This window comes from Salvelinus namaycush, chromosome 14, assembly GCF_016432855.1.
Source record: "Salvelinus namaycush isolate Seneca chromosome 14, SaNama_1.0, whole genome shotgun sequence".
Taxonomy (NCBI): Eukaryota; Metazoa; Chordata; class Actinopteri; order Salmoniformes; family Salmonidae; genus Salvelinus; species Salvelinus namaycush.
In genome coordinates, this window is record NC_052320.1 from 20,069,127 (window position 1) to 20,089,229 (window position 20,103).

The 20,103-nt window shown below is 40.7% G+C and overlaps 3 pseudogenes; 2 read left to right on the plus strand and 1 right to left on the minus strand.

Annotated features, from left to right (window-relative positions):
* Positions 1-211: 211 nt before the first annotated feature.
* On the plus strand, positions 212-8,327 carry LOC120058657 (annotated as a pseudogene).
* Positions 8,328-9,583: 1,256 nt separating this feature from the next.
* Positions 9,584-13,193, minus strand: LOC120058658 (annotated as a pseudogene).
* LOC120058894 lies at positions 11,402-18,482 on the plus strand (annotated as a pseudogene).
* The last annotated feature ends 1,621 nt before the right edge of the window (positions 18,483-20,103 follow it).

Here is a 20,103-nt window from a genome sequence, read left to right on the forward strand (position 1 = left end):
CTATTTAAAAATGTATCTTCATAAAATCTGATTTTGAACCCAATCACACTGTTGACCTTATGCCTAACCCTAACCTTAAATTAAGACCAATCTTTTTTTTTACAATATAGCCAATTTTGACATTGTGGCTGTGGTAACCGCCATGTGCGCGTTGATTTACAGCTAGGTGAAGAACGTCAGTTGATATTCATTGGCTAGTGGGTAAATTTGAAATGCAACGCGCCTGCCTTGCTTCTTGTACACACTTCCAGGAGTTTAGCGTGAGATAACCCAAACAAAAGAATAACAAACTTGATCATCCAGTGCAAAAACAGAGGTCAAAACATTTGGCTGTGCAAAGATGTTTCTGTTTTGTCTGCCTTTTTTCATTAGTGTGGTGGACTCAAACGGTATGTAGTGGCAGCTAACGTTAGCATGCTAGTAGCTAACTGTTAGCTGTACAGTAGTTTTTTAAATTACACATCACCAGCAATGTTGGCTAGCTACTGTAGCCAACTAACTTTAGCGTCTGAGTTAAATCTACTGTTGCTTTCCTTCCATCTAAATTGTATGTTGAATGTGCAAGTTTTAGCTAATTTGGGTGACTTTTATGTGGCAAATTTGGTTCGCTAATGTTGGGAAATTGCTTATTTAAAAAAAAATCTGCTATTTTTTGGATTAGGAAAAGACAGTTGATCTGTTCATCATAGTTGGCTATGATGAATGATCAGCCAGGGTTCACCACCACCAGACACTTTCGCCCATCCGCAATTAGCCTGGGGACGAGGTTATTCACCTATTGACATTTAGCAAACTTATTTTCAGAGGTTTCTATGTGCCCTTATTTTTCTCAGAAGATGGACGCTCCTGTGTTAAACCTACACAGCTTGTTTGACAATCTGCGGTGTCATGTTGACATACTCAATGAGAGCATTGAACCCCGTAAGTAATTGTATTTAATTTGATTAGACATGGATATTAATAATGTAGACAATGCAGGACAATATATATTCAAAGCTACCACACCTTTATTGTGCATCTTCTCGTATCAGAGTTCATCCAGATGGCCCTCAACTTTGAGGACTGTCGTGTAGATGGCTTAGGTTTGAGCAGGACCTGGGGTCCTGCAAGGAAGTGCTTGCCAAAGCAGAAACTGAGAGGGGAGCCCTGGAAGTCAAACTCAAGCATGCTCGCAATCAAGTCGACGTGGAGATCCGCAGGCGCCAGAAGGCAGAGGCTGACTGTGAGAAGTTGGCGTGTATTCACAGCAAGTCTAATTCATATTTGATTTTATTCTCTTTACTGGTACCCTCCGACTGGTTCACTCTTCTCTGAAGAAACTGTTGAATGGCTTTATACAACTCCTCTCACCTTCCTTCTCCCTGCGTTTTGTTGTGTTACAGGACCGTCAGATCCAGCTGATTCGGGAGCTTCTGATCACTGAGGGCTCCAGCAACAGCTTCCAGCTGAATGAAGGGCAGCGTTCTGCTCTGGCTTTCCTCAATGCTCGATCTCAGGCAGCACGAGCCAACCTTAACACCAGCAGAAGTTAAGGATCCCCTGCTAGTGTCTTGCTCCTCTTCCAGATTTTGAAAGCTTATCAAAGCCTTTTCTGTAATATATCAACACCTGAAGTGTTACAGTATTTCATTTTGTTTTCCATAGATGAGTCTGCCCCCATTTTATCAGACATCAGCTATGATAAAACAGATGACTCGCTGGTAAGCTTGTAACTTTGTCTTGTCTAAATTCTTGAGCCTCTGAATCATCAATTATGTTACTCATAGCCAAACCATTAGCAGGGAGAAGGGCTAAGACAACCAATACATTATGTAATTGAGACGATAATGTGCTATATACACTACATGACCAAAACCATGTGGACACCTGCTCATCGATTTCAAAAAGGCTTTACAGCGAAAGCACCACAAACAATTATGTTAGGTCACCGCCAAATCACAGAAAAACAGCCATTTTTCCAGGCAAAGACAGGAGTCACAAAAAGCAGAAATAGAGATCAAATTAATCACTAACCTTTGACGATCTTCATCAGATGACACTCATAGGACTTCATGTTACACAATACATGTATGTTTTGTTCGGTAAAGTTCATATTTATATTTAAAAAATCTCAGTATACATTGGTGAGTTATGTTCAGTAGTTCCAAAAACATCTGGTGATTTTGCAGAGAGCCACATCAATTTCCAGAAATACTCATAATAAACGTTGATCAAAGATCAAGTGTTATACATGGAATTTTAGATCCACTTCTCCTTAATGCAACCGCTGTGTCAGATTTCAAAAAATCTTTACGGAAAAAGCAAACCATGCAATAATCTGAGGTCGGCGCTCAGAGCCCAATCAAGACAAAAATATATCCGCCATATTGTGCAGTCAACAGAAGTCAGAAATAACATTATAAATATTCACTTACCTTTGATGATCTTCATCAGAATGGACTCCCAGGAATCCCAGTTCCACAATAAATGTTTGATTTGTTCGGTAATGTCCATTTATGTCCAAATAGCTACTTTTGTTAGCGCGTTTGGTAAACAAATCCAATGTCACGAAGTGCGTTCATTAAAAGCAGACGAAATGTCAAAAAGTTCAGAATCAGTCAGTAGAAGCATATCAAACGATGTATTGAATCGATCTTTAGGATGTTTTTAACATAAATCTTCATTAATGTTCCAACCGGAGAATTCCTTTGTCTTCAGAAATGCGATAGAACAGAGCTCGCTCTCACATGAACGTGCATGGTCAGTGCATGTTCAGGTCATGGTAGACCTTACTCAATCCCCTCTCATTCGGTCCCACTTTACAGTAGAAGCATCAGACAAGGTTCTAAAGACTGTTGACATCTAGTGGAAGTATTAGGAAGTGCAAAATGACCCATATCCCACTGTGTATTCGATAGGGGCTGAGTTGAAAATCGACCAACCTGATTTCCCACTTCCTGGTTGGATTTTTTTAATCAGGTTTTTGCCTGCCATATGAGTTATGTTATACTCACAGACATCATTCAAACAGTTTTAGAAACTTCAGAGTGTTTTCTATCCAAATATACTAATAATATGCATATATTAGCAACTGGGACTGAGGAGCAGGCAGTTTACTCTGGGCACCTTTTCATCCAAGCTACTCAGTACTGCCACGCAGCCATAGGAAGTTAAGACTCTATAAATGAGCACAGTTTCACCATGCTCTTTCTTTTCACTCCCAGACACTCCCCTATCGGCTGTCTGGTTCTGACCGCACAGTGAAGGAACTGAAGGATAAGTTCTTGCAAGGGAAGACTGTCCCGCTGCTCAGCAAGGTGGAAGATATCCACTGCATCACTGGCCTCCTCAAGGACTTCCTCAGGAACCTCAAAGAACCCCTCCTTACTTTCCGCCTCAACCGCATCTTCATGGAGGCTGCAGGTAGGTGTTGGCTCTATAGCGATAAAACAACTTTTTTGAGGATAACAGCATTGCCCTGATGTACCAGACCATCAGTGACCTGCCACAGGCCAACAGAGACACCCTGGCCTTCATGGCCATTCATCTCCAGAGGTGAGCATCTGCTGTGCATTTAACTATGAGCTCTGCTTACTCACTTAATTGTATATGAACAACCAAGCATTTCTTGACATGTCTTGTAGAAAGAGGCCATGCTTGTTGCATTCTGTGACACGGGTATTTTTCCATACATGGGCTCCTTATTGACCACCATAAACTCTTTCAGGGTCGCCCAAAGCCTGGACACTAAGATGGACATCACCAATCTGGCACGGGTGTTTGGGCCTACTATCGTTGGCCATGCAGTGCCTGACCCAGAGCCCATAACAATCATACAGGACACCAAACGCCAGCCCAAGGTAAGACACATTACAACAACACAGCTCTTGTTTTAAGTGGCAGTATTTCTTCACAAAAACACATGGGCTGCAAAAATGACATGATTGCCATTTTTATATAAAAACAATATGTCTTTGTCTTGCAAGTTGTTTGATCTGTTTTGCCTGCTTGGAAGAGGACGACGCAATAGGCTGTAATTCGTTTCAATTCAATACAACTGTATTTTTCCCCTCATGAGTAATTTATAGTAGTTCATGTTTTTCTATTGTTACCCAGGTTATTGAGCGTCTGCTGGGCCTGCCGGTGGAGTACTGGAGCCAGTTCATGATGGTGGACCTTGACCAGCCACATCTTGATCACATGATCATCGAGAACGCTAACTATTATACCCCTGACCAGAAAGGTGAGCGAGTGCATGAGTAGCAAAACGTAATCTCGGTAACCCAAAACCAAATCTCTAGTGATGCACCGACATGACATTTTTGACCGATATCCGATATTTTCCTTGCCAAAAAACCTGATACCGATATTTTAAATTTTTGCGGCATTTTAAACATTTTAGTACAGTTAAATAGTTAGACCACTGCATCCATGTGAGTGTGTTAAGGCACTGCATCTCAGTGCAAGAGGTGTCACAACAGTCCCTGGTTCGAATCCAGGCTGTATCACATTCGGCCATGATTGGGAGTCCCATAGGGCGGCACACAATTGGCCCAGCGGTAGGCCGTCATTGTAAATAAGAATTTGTTCTTAACTGACTTGCCTAGTTAAATAAAGGTTACACACACACACCACACTGACCAAAAAGTTATATTGTTTTCATTTACATATGTCCCCATTACCAGTAAAACATAATCAAAACCTATTTCTTTCACTTACTTGCTGTTTCGTTGTTCATTTGTTTCATTCTCAACCAGGATTTGTATGGAATGCCGTTTGGGTCTTCGCGTGTCAAAAAAGATGCATGTCAAATAACATTTTGACGTGTCAAATAACCTTGTTGACCAATCAGGACCTGAATATGACTGCACGTCACATAATAATTTAACGCGTTCATTAATTTTTAAGTAGTGTAATCAATGTGTAATAACTATCACTCATATTTCATATGTCACAACGATTCATCGATGTGTATTTTATGATGCTGTTAAAGTTGTCTCGCGTACCTACAGTGCTGGTCAGAAAGAAAAGCTAGCTAGTTCATGGATGCAAACAATGTTCTTCCCCAAAAACATAGCAAAACGACATCTGTTTTAGTAGCTATAGTTGAAGTCGGAAGTTTACATACTTAGGTTGGAGTTTTTCAACCACTTCACAAATTTCTTGTTAACCAACTATAGTTTTGGCAAGTCGGTTAGGACATCCACTTTGTGCATGACACAAGTCATTTTTCTAACAATTGTTTACAGACAGATTATTTCACTTATAATTCACTATCACAATTCCAGTGGGTCAGAAGTTTACATACACTAAGTTGGCTGTGCCTTGAAACATCTTGGAAAATTCCAGAAAATGATGTCATGGCTTTAGAAGCATCTGATAGGCTAATTGACATTATTTGAGTCAATTGGAGGTGTACCTGTGGATGTATTTCAAGGCCTACCTTCAAACTCAGTGCCTCTTTGCTTGACATCATGGGAAGATCAAAATAAATCAGCCAAGACCTCAGAAAACAAATTGTAGACCTCTACAAGTCTGGTTCATCCTTGAGAGCAATTTCCAAACACCTGAAGGTACCACGTTCATCTGTACAAACAATAGTACGCAAGTATAAACACCATTTATTTATTTTATTTCACCTTTATTTAACCAGGTAGGCAAATTGAGAACACGTTCTCATTTACAATTGCGACCTGGCCAAGATAAAGCATGTGGACCACACAGCCGTCATACCGCTCAGGAAAGAGATGCTGTCTCCTAGAGATGAACGTACTTTGGTGCGAAAAGTGCAGATCAATCCCAGAACAACAGCAAAGGACCTTGTGAAGATGCTGGAGGAAACGGGTACAAAAGCATCTATATCAAAGTAAAACGGGTCCTACATCGACATACCCTGAAAGGCCGCTCTGCAAGGAAGAAGCCACAACTCCAAAACCGCCATAAAAAAGCCAGACTACAGTTTACAACTGCACATGGGGACAAAGATTGTACTCTTTGGAGAAATGTCCTCTGGTCTTATGAAACAAAAATACAACTGTTTGGCCATATGTTATTAGGAAAAAGGGGGAGGCTTGCAAGCCAAAGAACACCATCCCAACCGTGAAGCATGAGGGTGGCAGCATCATGTTGTGGGGGTGCTTTGCTGCAGGAGGGACTGGTGCACTTCACAAAATAGATGGCATCATGAGGCAGGAAAATTGTGTATATATTCAAGCAACATCTCAAAACATCAGTCAGGAAGTTAAAGCTTGGTTGCAAATGGGTCTTCTAAGTGGACAATGACCCAAGCATACTTCCAAAGTTGTGGCAAAATGGCTTAAGGACAACAAAGTCAAGGTATTGGAGTGGCCATCACAAAGCCCGGACCTCAATCCCATAGAACATTTCTGGGCAGACATTATAAGCAGCCAGCTAACATTATAAGCTGGCTGCTTATAATGTTAGCTTTGGGTAGCTGGCTAGCTATGTATTTTCATGAACTGAAGTTCAATTTCAATAGGTCGAGCAACAAGTGGCTACCTAGCTAATACTTACTCACAAGGATTCCTAAGAATAATGAAAATGACTGCAGTTTCTACTGGTCATTGTTTTCAGGCTGGTTGTATTGGTGCTAGCTAGGTACCCCAGAAGTTGCAGTCAAACAAATAATGCTTTATTACCAAAGCGTTATTGTAAACACATCGTTCGTGGCCGGTGTTTGCTTGTTTGCAGGCTTTTTTTGTACAGCTTTGACAGTGCTACTAATAGTAGTGGTGGCGCTTGGCTTGCACGTGCAAATTCAGAACACACAACATTCTATAATAGAACTGTGTTATTTAACGTGTCAAATAGTGTTATTTGACATGTATCTTTTTCAACACGCAAAGACCCAAATGGCGTTCCATAGTAGGTCGTGAAGCTAATAGCAGTGACGCTATTACTGTGTAACTCTGGTAGGGAAACATCTGAAAAATAGCACACTTGGTAGTGTGTACTGGTGCTCGACCAGTCGCAAAAGCCAACATCACCCATGACAGAGAACGGTTGATTGTCAAGGGCAATGAATGCCATTATCTTGGCTTTAATGGATTTTGCCTTTGAGTTGTCTCGCTGAAATTTTGTTACTCTTTCAAATGACTGCTCAATCCACACAGCAGACATTGTGGGCTAGGTTAGAAATGCTGTGTAGTGTCATTACGTCATGTACCTACGTTTTACATAGGTATGCACGTCAGCTTTGACATCGGTTTTGCACATCACCGTTAAACTAGACATCAGGGCAATACCAATGTTGGCATTTTTAGCTAATTCCGACCGATTCCAATATGTTCACCGATATAGCATGCATCCCTACAAATCTCTATTAGGTTATTGTGTTATTATATTGAAGATTTAAGAATTTTTATTTATAAGAACTAATGAAAATATACAGCTTGGTAACGAACTGTGGTAATGTGACTAATGTTGACTGTGTTAATATTGTTCCAGTGAGCATGCTGGGTCCCCTCACAACTCCAGAGCACCACCAGATGAACAAAACCCCGTCCTCCAGCTCCCTGGGTCAACATATGAGGTCCACCCTGAGCAAGACCACGCCCAAGTAAGCACTCTGTGCTGTCATGCATTTAACTTATTCAGCATTTTGTGTTGTAGTAGGTCACTGCAATGTGTATAAAGATCCTGTCTGAAGGACTTGAGTTGTCACTAGTCTCGAAGCAAACACCATTGGTCTATAAACCTGACAGTCTAGAGTACATTTTCACCTAATTATCAGATTGTTAAGGTGAATGACATGAGTAAATTTTTCACCCAAGTCTTAATTCACTTCCTTATAACTTTGGTTTCTGTTGATTAATATGTGTGTGGTGTTGTAACTTTCAGATTTGGGAGTAAGGCTGCTGTGGTAGTGGGATTCCCCAGTCGCCCAGGAAACTTCTTTGCATCTCCGCTCCTCAAGTAATCCAAAGCAGCCGCCGGGCAGCTCTGTTCACCTAATGGGAAATAAATGCAATACCTAGCAATAGATTGATAAACTTTTTTTTATTTTATACAATTTTACACAAGACTGAGACTAATGCTTCCACAGACGCTGTAAACATTTATTTTGTGTTTTTATATTTCAAAATGCTAAGGTTTTAGTGTGTAATAGGATCTTTTGGAGCGCTGATTTAAAAAATAAAAAAAGGCAATGAAACCTACTAGGTTTGTAGATACAATGAGGTTTTCAGTATCTTTCCGTGATTTATTTACAAAGAATGTTGAACATTGGTTGAGAACATTGTTTTTTCTACCATGTTATTGACTTGTTTATTGTTTACTCCATGTGTAACTCTGTGTTGTTGTCTGTTCACACTGCTTTGCTTTATCTTGGCCAGGTCGCAGTTGCAAATGAGAACTTGTTCTCAACTAGCCTACCTGGTTAAATAAAGGTGAAATAAAATAAAAAATAAAAAGAATGGGCATGTCTGAAATTAGGCAGGTGTTTGTCTAACATCTAACACACAATTTAACTTGCACATTACCAGTTAGAAAACATTGCATAGAGCTTTTTATGCTGAACTTGAATGGAGTTATTATTGCATGTGGCATATATATTTTTTTTTTCTGTTTATTTATATAATCACCTTTTGTAATGTCTACATGCTTAAGCAGTTTGATTGTACATGTTTAACTCAATTTGTCTTTTACATACTCAAGACTAGCCACAGTATAGTAATATTAATTTGGCACATTTGATAAATGTCTGCAGCATTCTTTAGCGATAATCAACTAACTTTAAGGTAACCATGCAGCTGTGTGCTTGGTAACTTGAGCACATTTTGCAACTTGAGGATACATTTGAAAGAAATTCACCTTCCCTTGTTTCCTAAAAATATAACTTACAGTATTGGCCAATATGACTATCTTTGTTTGCACAATGGGAGGTTGGTTCTGACTAATGTTCTGCACCTCTAACCGCATTGAACACTTGAATGCTGCATCAGAGTACCAGAGTGTAGAAATGATGGCATTTCAACAAGAATGTCAAATTTGCTTTGATCAAAGCTTTTTGTGGACCAGTTATTTTGTATGATCAATATTTAAAATTGTCTTTGTTTCATTATTGCATTTTCTGGTATTGCTGAAAACTTCAACAAAAGCACATGATGGTATACAGATCATTTTGAAGGCAGCAGGTCAGGTCTCTGCTCTACAATGTGTTCTGTTACGCCAATCTTGACACTAGCTCCCAGGAAGGGAAAATGTCATCCTACGGTGTTAGGAATGAATTGGTCCTAGATGATATGCACATTAACACTGTACAAGTAGGTCTACTGCATGAACTGCCTTTTTACATGCCTGGAAAGGTAGCGTTGAGAAATTTTAAAGAGCAAATGAATTTGCCTATGAACATAACAGTAAGCTATTGCACAGCAATTGCATGAAAATGAGTTTATATCAAAGCATTTGTTCCACATTTAGAATGTCTGTCAGACTGGGTGTTCTCTGAATGATATGTTTCAAAAAATGAAGTTTCGGTGTGTGTGATTCGAATGAGAGACTGCTGGAGAGAACCAGCACACTGGGTGCTTGATGATTACAGTGGTCCTGTTCAGAAAGTTTCCCCTTGAGCCAGAACATCCTATTAGAAAGTGTGTAACATCAGAACTTGGGAATTGGCCAGAGGAGTGTTCTGGAAGGCAGAGTCTGAACCCCGCATCTCCAGGATGGGAATGCCACTAGCGTGACACAGCAGGAACCAGACAAACAGAGGAGATGGCATACTGGGGACCCTTCATCGCAGAGCCAGAGTCCAGACCACTGCAGTATCTCCCCGAGGTAGTAAGGGTGCTGTCCAACAGCCCGCTCTGGATGAACTTTCCCTGGGGAGAATGGAAAGCCTGAATTGAGGCTATTCCTTGGATAAATTAATATACTATAAAACAAACATACAAATACAGGAAGTTTATTCAATGTTTTGAGAGTGGTCGTGACTCATGTTTACAGCACTTTGTAGTGAGAATACTTTCCAACTACCCCACTGCATCCATGAGGATTATAAAAAAGGTCAACCTCCCCTAAGGAAGCCCACCAAGCTGACTCACAGCATTATCTGGGTTCCCTTTGACGAGCCACTTCGGCTAGTCAGTGATGGCCTCTGTGACAAAGCCAAGGCTCCATATCCCCCAGCCCAGGTAGTCCCTCAGGCCCAAGGCCTCATCTCGCTGCTCACTGTTCAGCATGAGGGTGGGCAAGAGCGTCAAACACCCAGACAACTGAAAGGTAGAGGAATAAATAATTGACTGAACCATTGGTAGAATAGATCAAAGGTGTCTAAATAATATTTGCACACGTCAAGATTATGCCCCTACTCAACAAGACATTCACCTGGGACCAAAATAGAAGAAAACATTTGCAAAAGAGTACTGTATACTGTCAGTGTGCACTGGTAACACTAATTTATGTTCTCTCCCATTTGGGCACAATGCACACAACCCTGATATCAGTGGCTATCCTAATCTCAAATTTATAAGGAGCAAATAAGACTGAGCAGTGAGTTAAAGTGGATTCCCTAATGGGCTACAGAGGGTTGCTTAAGGACGATGGAAATCACTGCTGTGGTGGCTGAGTGAGAAAAAGAAAAGCCGGTGACCATAATGATTCAAAGTACCTTGAACATTCCAGTACACAAAGAATGTCCCTGGGCTGTCTCTGACATTGTTAAACCTGTGATCCTTGCCGTCCTTCACGATCCGCATGAAAAGGAATGTTCCAAGCCTGCAGAGGTTAGAACATGAGTACCGTTGTCACATTATCCCCAGCATTATTCATTAACCCAACCATAATGACTCACAACCATAAAGGGTTCTGCAACACTGTGCTGAGCCAAGCCTTAGCCTTGGCTAAGACTGCTGAACTGATACACAACTTTGTTGAATGAAAAGCAAATGAGCAGAGAACACTAAAGCTCTGCAGGTGTTTATAACTTTTTTGTTCTTCTCCACTGATGGGATTGGATATTAGATCACAGGAGGCTGCTGAGGGGAGGACGGCTCATAATAATGGCTGTAATAGAGTGAATGGAATGGTATCAAACACATGGAAACCATGTGTTTGAAAGTGTTTGATATCATTCCATTAATTCTGTTCCAGCCATTATTATGAGCCTCTCCTCCCCTATTAAGGTGCCACTGGCCACCTGTGCACTAGATTGGAAACCCTTTCACCCTGACTCTGTCAAGCTTACCTTACTCCCCATGCTGTCACCAATCCAGTCTGCACATTTTGCCTCAAATGACGAGAGTCCCTCCCCAATAGCAACTCAGGTGGGCAAGTAATATAAATGTGCCAGACCCTAAAAAATAGAAGTTTCACAGTAAGGCGTGTTCAATTAATGTTTTACCCAGTAGCCTACAGACAGTGACAATTAGCTCCAAAGTTCAAGGGTAAAACTTTCGATGAGCACATACAGAGCAGTGGAGCAGCACAAGAAGACAGGTTAAAGAAGCTTGTCAAGAAATGCAATTAATTTGTTGCATTGACAAGGAATGCCCATTCAGTGTCTACAGGTAAGTTGCAGTGTTTTACATAACGGTAAAGTAAATTGTTCATTCTGAATGGCACATACTGTCCTAACAGTTTTAACTTGCATTTTGACAGTTCATATGTAGACAAATCTGTTGGAACATATTATACTATAATAAGGCAAAAGCCAACAATTGTCACATTCAATGTTTTTTGGTTTAAGGCAATTCCATGGCAACAGAGTGATACAGTACGTTACAATATTGCTACGCCATTTTTGTCGATCAAACATCTGCTATGTTAATGGACAATTCCACGATAAGAGTGATGCTGATACACCCCGATTTTTCACTTTAAAATGTATACCAAACAAAAAACAATGATTGCAAAGTTAAACAACTATGCACAAGGATTACTTTTAACAATTTCAACTGAACCTCTTGCAAAAACACATTTACTTGAAGAACAGTGCAGATTTAAAGTTTGGTAACAGAATGACAGTTTGTGCGGTTTGTGTAATCATTGGGTTACCAAACTTTGCATCAAAAAAAAAAAAAAAATGACACATGCAATAATAACTCAGTTCAAGCCTATCATAAAAAGTTAATGACAGAATGATGGCACAAACTCATTATTACCAAACTTTGCATTTGTAAATGTGTTTTTGTAAATTTTTCCGTGGAAATTGTTAAAAGTAGTAATTGTGCATAATTGTTTAACTTTGCAATCATTCTTTTTTGTTTGGTATACATTTTAAAGTAAACAAATCTGAGTTTCAGCATCAGTCTTATCGTGGAATTTCCCTTTACCATAGCAAATGTTTGATGATCGGCAAAGGGCGTAACAATATTGCATTGGTAAAATTGATCTACTGTACAAATTTAAGTCATGCGAGCTACAGAGTAACTATTTATGGTAAACATATCACGATACAAGTTGACCAATCTCGCGCTACAATGTGACAATTTGTGGCAAATCATCTTGGAGTTTGGATCATTTTGGATGATTGCTTTAGCATTCTTATTTATAGAGGCTTGCAAGGGTGACTAAATCAGTTGGTGGTAATGTTGAAGTTTAAATAACAGTGGTTTTGTAACATTGATATTCATCAGCTACAAAATGCTATACTTTCATTAACGTAAAAAAAGCCTAATTCCATTCCATTTTGTTTGACCGCATTATTGTTTATTTAGAATAGGCCTATGCCCAAACCTAATAGATTCGATTACTTATTCAACCAATGGTTGAAATCGTAGCGATTCCCTGCAAACACGCCTCGGCGTGAATTGGTATGCTTTAAATCAACATGTTATATACCTGCTAAATCATAGAACTTCTCGGTTTTGAGAGCTCCTGATATGGCCCATCCAGTCCACTGGATTCTCAGGTCTGTAGCTGCACATTTTGCTATCGTACTCCCTTTATCAGGTCCAGTAAATTCTATAACATCGGACCAGCCCCACTATTTTAAAACAGTCCTGTGTAAAGTTCACTTCCATAGTATGTAGGCGTGGCCAATGACAATTTGATAAGACATAGGCGGCGGCGTCTTCTTCTTCTTTGGTGAGGTTTAACAGCGGTTGGCATCCAGTATGTTGCATTACGCTCCCAACTGAACTATAGTATAGCTCAATTACACTTTGTGATACAAAATCTCATTACAACCCATCACCTTTACTTTAACCCTATCTTATCCTACCCCAGGCCAACGGCCTGAGAGGATTGGACATTACCAGTCAACACATGCTGTACCTCTTCTGAGAGGATGGGACACTACCACTCAACACATGCTGTAACTCTTCTGAGAGGATGGGACACTACCACTCAACACATGCTGTAACTCTTCTGAGAGGATTGGACATTACCAGTCAACACATGCTGTAACTCTTCTGAGAGGATGGGACACTACCACTCAACAAATGCTGTAACTCTTCTGAGAGGATGGGACACTACCACTCAACACATGCTGTAACTCTTCTGAGAGGATGGGACACTACCACTCAACACATGCTGTAACTCTTTTGAAGTAAAATCTCGTACTCCCAAATATTTTTCTGCAGCTGCCACCACAACATATTTTTTCTGTGATTTATGTTCAATTTCTGCAGTACAGTTGATAACCATTGCTATGAACGCTAAGAAGCCAACCTAACTGAAGCATACTGTATATCTCTCATTGGTCTATCCCTCTGTGCTAGCACAGATATCCTCTCAGAATCCCTCACCCTTGACCCATCCTCTTCTACTTTCTTCACTGCCTCAGCATACGACACGTTCTGCACTAAACTTCCGATCCACAGCAACATGTGCACCCCTACAGTTGACACACAACTTTATCCACCAAAACGTCACAATCCTCTATCCCATGCCCTCCTGCACACTTCCCACATCCTGGAATTTCCCTCATACACACTGCTGTGACATGACCATAAACGGTGCACCTGAAACAGTGCAGTGGATTCGCCACAAAAGCTTTAACAGGATAACTGATATATCCTAACATGACCTTGTCGGGTAAAGACTCTGACTCAAAACTCAAAAGGACTGACAGTGACTCCTCTGTTTCACCACGCTCACCACTGGGTCTGCGTCGCACCAAACGGTGGGCGTCACAAACACCAGGAATCTTCAACTTCACCTCCACACTAAACACTACACCAGAAATAGCTAATTTTAATGGTGCCCTGTTCCTAAGAGCAAAGCAAGAAACAGATCTTGACCCAAGTTGTGTGACACGGAGCACCCACTAGTTCTGGTCAGAAGAAACACAAACAAATATAACAAGTCCACTACAGTTTACCTTCACTGAAACCGAAAATGGATCCACCAAAAGGCAAGGATCCACTTTATCCAAAAATGGCACTCCTACTGGACCAAATGTATCTTTATCATAACCATGTGCATCAATGCAAGGCTCGGGCTCCGAGCTCCTCACACCTTCTACCCCTTCCATTTCACCTCCAGAACTCAAACTGCCGTCCAGCTCAACCTGTTTGAACTTGACACCAATCTTCCTTGACAACCTCTCACTTGTTATTTCTAGCTTCAACAGATTCAAACCCATCCTCTGCCTCCCTCGATCTCCTCTCTCTTTCTCTCCAATCCTCTGCCCTTAACCAATTATCCGACCCTTCTGAAAATATTCAACTTTTCCAAGCCAAAATCTATTTTTAGCCTCGAGAGAGAGACATGCTAAGCCCTGTACTCCCTCCACTTCAAACTCAAGCCATCACCAGTTCACCTTCCTTCCTCCCGGGCTAATAATGCAATACATTCATCAGACATAGGTGTGCTAAGAACACTGGGAACACAGGGGGACTCCCGAGTGGCGCTGCGGTCCAAGGCACTGCATCTCAGTGCTAGAGGCGTCACTACAGACCCTGGTTCAATTCCAGGCTGTATCACAACCAGCCATGATTGGGAGTCCCATAGGGCGGCACACAATTGGCCCAGCGTCGTTAGGGTTTGGCTGGGGTAGGCTGTCTAGTTAAATAAAAAAATGTAATCATTAAAACTGCCATAGACTTTAGACATGTTTGATGCACTTTTGATCTTGAGCTTAATAGGCATCTATCCCGATCCCGACTAATGTCTTAACTTGTCTTTCCTCAACCTCTACATTTCCAGGGATAAAAAGCTCAACACCGGGGAAAAGGAGAAATTATGGCAGAGGGCAATGGTCCAAAAGGAGGCACTGGGATCTTTGCTAAAAGATTCCAAAGGCAGCTGAGCAGGGGCAAAGAGAAGGTATACAGTACTTTAACTTTCTCAATATAATGCACAATATTATTATCAAGTTGTTTGTGGTTTGACATGTATAGTATTCCCTACTTTTTAGGTCTTGCAGAAGTTTGGAAAGACAGTGGAGACCAAAGATGAAATATTTGAACAATGCCTCCTAAATCTGAATGACCAACAGGTAGTCACCATGACAGTACAGTACTACACAGAGATCAGACCATACCATGGGTATGAACCTGTAACGATAACCTTAAACGGATATGTGATTTATATTCTATAGAAAAGGCCTGTAAATGTGCCCCAGTAAATCCCATAGATGTATGTATAGCCTACAGACAAGATGAGTCACTCTATAATCTCTGTTTGCAGATTGATGGGAACCGGTTATACAAGGACCTGAAGATTTACCTTAGTTCTGTCAAAGGTAAACATTTGTTCAGTCTGTCTATGTTGTAAATTAAACGTGATCTGTATGATGTTGTCCATAAATTGCATGGTTTTCTATAGCTTTAGCACCATCAGTAGTGCCCCAGTCTGATAACATGTGATCCATGCTGTCGACTTTCCACAGGAATGCGGGAAGCTTCAAAACGTCTTTCCCAGTCTCTGTATGGTGTCTATGAGCCGGACTGGGATGGAGAAGAGGACCTGGGGACCATTGTAGAGGTCAATCATAGCACTGCTGTATTATTAAGAATGGCATGCATGACTGTTGATTATTATTATGCACATTTCTGTATAAAAAAACATACATTTTCTCCATATGCCAACAGGGTGAAGACCTCCTGTGGAATGATTATGAGGCGAAGCTGATAGATAAGGCACTTTGCACCATGGAGTCTTACATAAGCCAGTTCCCAGATGTCAGGGTAAGGATGGAAACACACACACACTCCCTAAATATTTGATCTCACAAGGGCATTATTCCTTTCCTCCAACCCCCCAGGAGAGGGTGGCCAAACGAGGCAGGAAGTTAGTCGACTACGATTCCTCCCGTCACCACTTGGAGGCGATGCAGAATGCTAAAAAGAAAGATGATGTCAAAATAGCCAAGGTCAGACAGACAAGATACCCCTGTCTACTTAATTTGCACAGCAATGATCATTTAAACAAAACTACAAACTCTCCTCATCATGGTGCTTCTCTCGGGTACAGGCAGCTGAGGAGGTAAACAGAACCCAGATTGTCTTTGAGGACATCAACAGAGAGCTGAGGGATGAGCTCCCTACTCTCTATGACAGGTAAGGAGTCGGAAGTCCGCACATAGCCAGATAGCAGAATGACAAATACATCATTAGGTCAAGTGTGTCAATGAAGAAAAAGTAGCGGACAATTTATATGAATAATGTTTTTTCTTCTCTTCATTTTGTTCCTGAAGTCGAATTGGATGCTATGTGTCAGTCTTCACAGCCATCTCAAATTTACGGGACACCTTCTTCAAGGAAATGACTACTGTATGTGCAGGTCATATTCTTCTCAATAACTGGGGTGGGAACACAGTAAAAAAAAGCAGTTATGTGGGGCTTTGCTTTGGTTTATAAAAAACTGAACTGTTTTGTCAGCATTTAGGTAACAAAAGCCCTAGCTCTTTCAGCTTATATCTATTCTTAAACTGGTGTAATATCCTCTCTTTCAGTTCAACAGTGATTTGCAGAATGTGATGAAGGACCTGAAGGATCAGCATCCAGACAAGGATTTTGTCGTCAAAGGGTTGAATCAGTAAGTTGGCTAGGATTTTACATCTCTCACCAACCCTGTTTTTTAAAATTAACTTTCCTCCCATTTTGAGTCTATCGATGAGCTGTGGTCTGGGATGAACGAAATAGTGCGTGTTACATAAAGCATAACGGTAATTAAAGCAAAGTAAGCGTATCAACATGTAGTCATCCTATCCCTCCTCTCACATATCTTTCAGGACTGGCTCTCTGAAGAGGCGATCTTTCATGTCCCCCAGGTCGTGGAGCGCTAGCTTCTCTGACTTCCATCAGAGTTATAGTCCGGGCAAGTCCGGCACCCTCACTAGAGACAGGTCCAGCTTCAGATCCCTTAGTAGTCCTCACTATGATGAGTCACTCACCAGCACCCCTGCAGTCTCCCCACGGTCCCCACCTACTAAAGAGCCCTCTTCAGAGGCCCAAGACCTGGATGCAGATTCCACCCGCAGTGAAGGCCCCACTGCAGAGAAGAAACCGGGATCTGAAAGCAGGGATAACACCACCACAAAAGGGGCCTCTGGCAGCGGCCAGAAGTCAGAAGAGAAACTGACGGAGGAAGAGAAGGATGTGAAAGAGGGAGAGCCTCCTTCAGACCAGCACTCCACCACCTCAGATAAGAAAGGAGAAGAAGAAGAAAGCTCTTCTGCGTTGACAGCGAGTACTTCCGATGTGACCAACTCCAATAACTCAGAGAACGTTGAGCTCCAGTTCTCGGCCATAGACACCCCCCAGCTGACCATAGAGAGCCCTGTGGCCCCTGAGGACTCTGGGGCCCACAGTGTGCAGAACGGAGCGGCTTCTGATGGCTCCGATGCTGACACAGAGACCACCGTGCTTGTCCAAAAGGTGAGACACACATAACCTTTAATGACCTCTCGTCTGTAGTACATTTGATTTACATGCCGGTCTACTCTAATCAAGACAGGCAGTATAATAATGGGATTCCATCGACTGCTGCTAGGCCGTTTGGATCTACTGGTATATAACTTTTCTTTTCTTTTACTTTTAGGCAGCAAAATTACATATCCAGGAGCAAGAGGGTGCGAAAAATACTGTGGTTTAATGAAGGATCTCTGAGGAAAAGATGGTTACTGTCTAAAGTAACTGTAATTGAGTTATTATATTGAGTTTCTTATTTCCTGAGTTAACTGTCAAAATGTTTTTTATTTGTTCACAGAACGAGTTATAGTAATAAGGGAGAGTGGATGAATACTGCACAAGGGAAAATAGGATCAATATGAAAAGCCTTCTCAATATTACTGGAGGGATATAAGAATATCTCCTGTTTCCACCTGCTGTCTAAGACCTGGAAGCTCTTGCTTGTGGACAATATACTTTCAACACAAACGTTTTGTTTTTTAATTAATATAATCAATGGTATGCCAATTTGTGCTTTGTTTAGGGTTGTGCCAGTATACACCCAATAACTGTGAATTGTATTTTAATTTAATTGTAGAGAAACAGCAAGTTCACTAAATTGTACTTGACTCAATTTGACATTCAGCTTTGCAAAACTGTGTCTCATTTCATAGTGGAGTGTCATAAACATAAAACCTAGCGGTCAAACAGGGAAATGGTTCCAATCATTTCCCCACCATACATAATTTTAGAAACACTTAAAATAAGGGCTGTGTTTCGTGTAGGCTTACCCTGGTGTGACGTTTTGATAAGGTCACCTTGTCCTAGAGAGATTTACACTGTTATCAAAATGTCATGCCAGGGTAAGCCTACACGAAACACAGCCCTTATTTTAATTGTTTCTGAAATCCCCTATGGGAAAAATGAATGGTGGAAAAACTATTGGAACCACTTCCCTGTTTGACCGCTAGGCTTTATGGGTATTATGACTCATACTGTGTTACTCTATATAAGTTTGCTAAATTGTACATGAAAAACTTGATTATTGATTAAACAGATAGCTTTTTATAATGTCTTGTTTAGTGACACAGCTGTTAATTGAAAAACTAAAATCAAATGACTAAATCAAACAGTGGTGTAAAGTACTTAAGTAAAAATACTTTAAAGTACTACTTAAGTAGTTTTTTGGGTATCTGTACTTTACTATTTATATTTTTGACAACTTTTACTTTCACTTTATCACATTCCTAAAGAAAATCATGTATTTTTTACTCCATACTCCATGACACCCAAAAGGTACTTGTTACATTTTGAATGCTTAGCAGGATAGGAAAATGGTCCAATTCACACACTTCAAGAGAACATCCCTGGTCATCTCTACTGCCTCTGATCTGGCAAACTCACTAAACACAAATGCATCACTTGTAAATTATGTCTGAGTGTAGGAGTGTGCCCCTGGCTATCCATAAATAAATAAAAACACAAATTGTGACATCTGGTTTGTTTAATATTTGAAATGATTTATACTTTTAGTTTTGATACTTCAGTATACATTTGCTTTTGATACTTTTAAGTATATTTAAAACCAAATACTTTTAGACTTTACTCAAGTAGTATTTTACTGGGTGACTTTCACTTGAGTCATTTTCTATTAAGGTATCTTTACTTTTACTTTAGTATGACAATTGGGTACATCACTGAAATCAAAGGTGTCTTTTGATTAATTTTGTTTTTATATAAAATGTCTCAAACATCTTTGTCCCGATACAGAGTCTTTATTTGTGAGCCTATAACTAGGTTTCCGTCCATTTGGCACGGAAAACAGATTTTCATGCGAATATTCTCAACAACAAAAAATATATATACTCATTTTCCCATGTTGACTTAATTTTTGTTTTGTTTTTTATATTATTTTTTCCCCTTTTTTCTTAACAAATCAATACAAAAAGTACATGGGGGAACACAAGTTTATATATAGAATATACAAAGGACAATTGGGCTAGGGGGTACAATATCACATTACACAAGAACCTTAAGGGACATACACACACAGCTATAATTCTAACAGCTTTTTTGTTGGTAGAATAAAATATAGTTACATTTCTTTTTGCAAGGTAAGAAAGTGTGGTGTTTGGTTTGTAAATTTCATGAAATTAATTACATAAACATTTTCTATTTATTTCAGCTCCGGACAGGAGGGCGACTCTGGCAGCTCCGGACAGGAGGGGGACTCTGGCAGCTCCGGACAGGAGGGGGACTCTGGCAGCTCCGGACAGGAGGGGGACTCTGGCAGCTCCGGACAGGAGGGGGACTCTGGCAGCTCCGG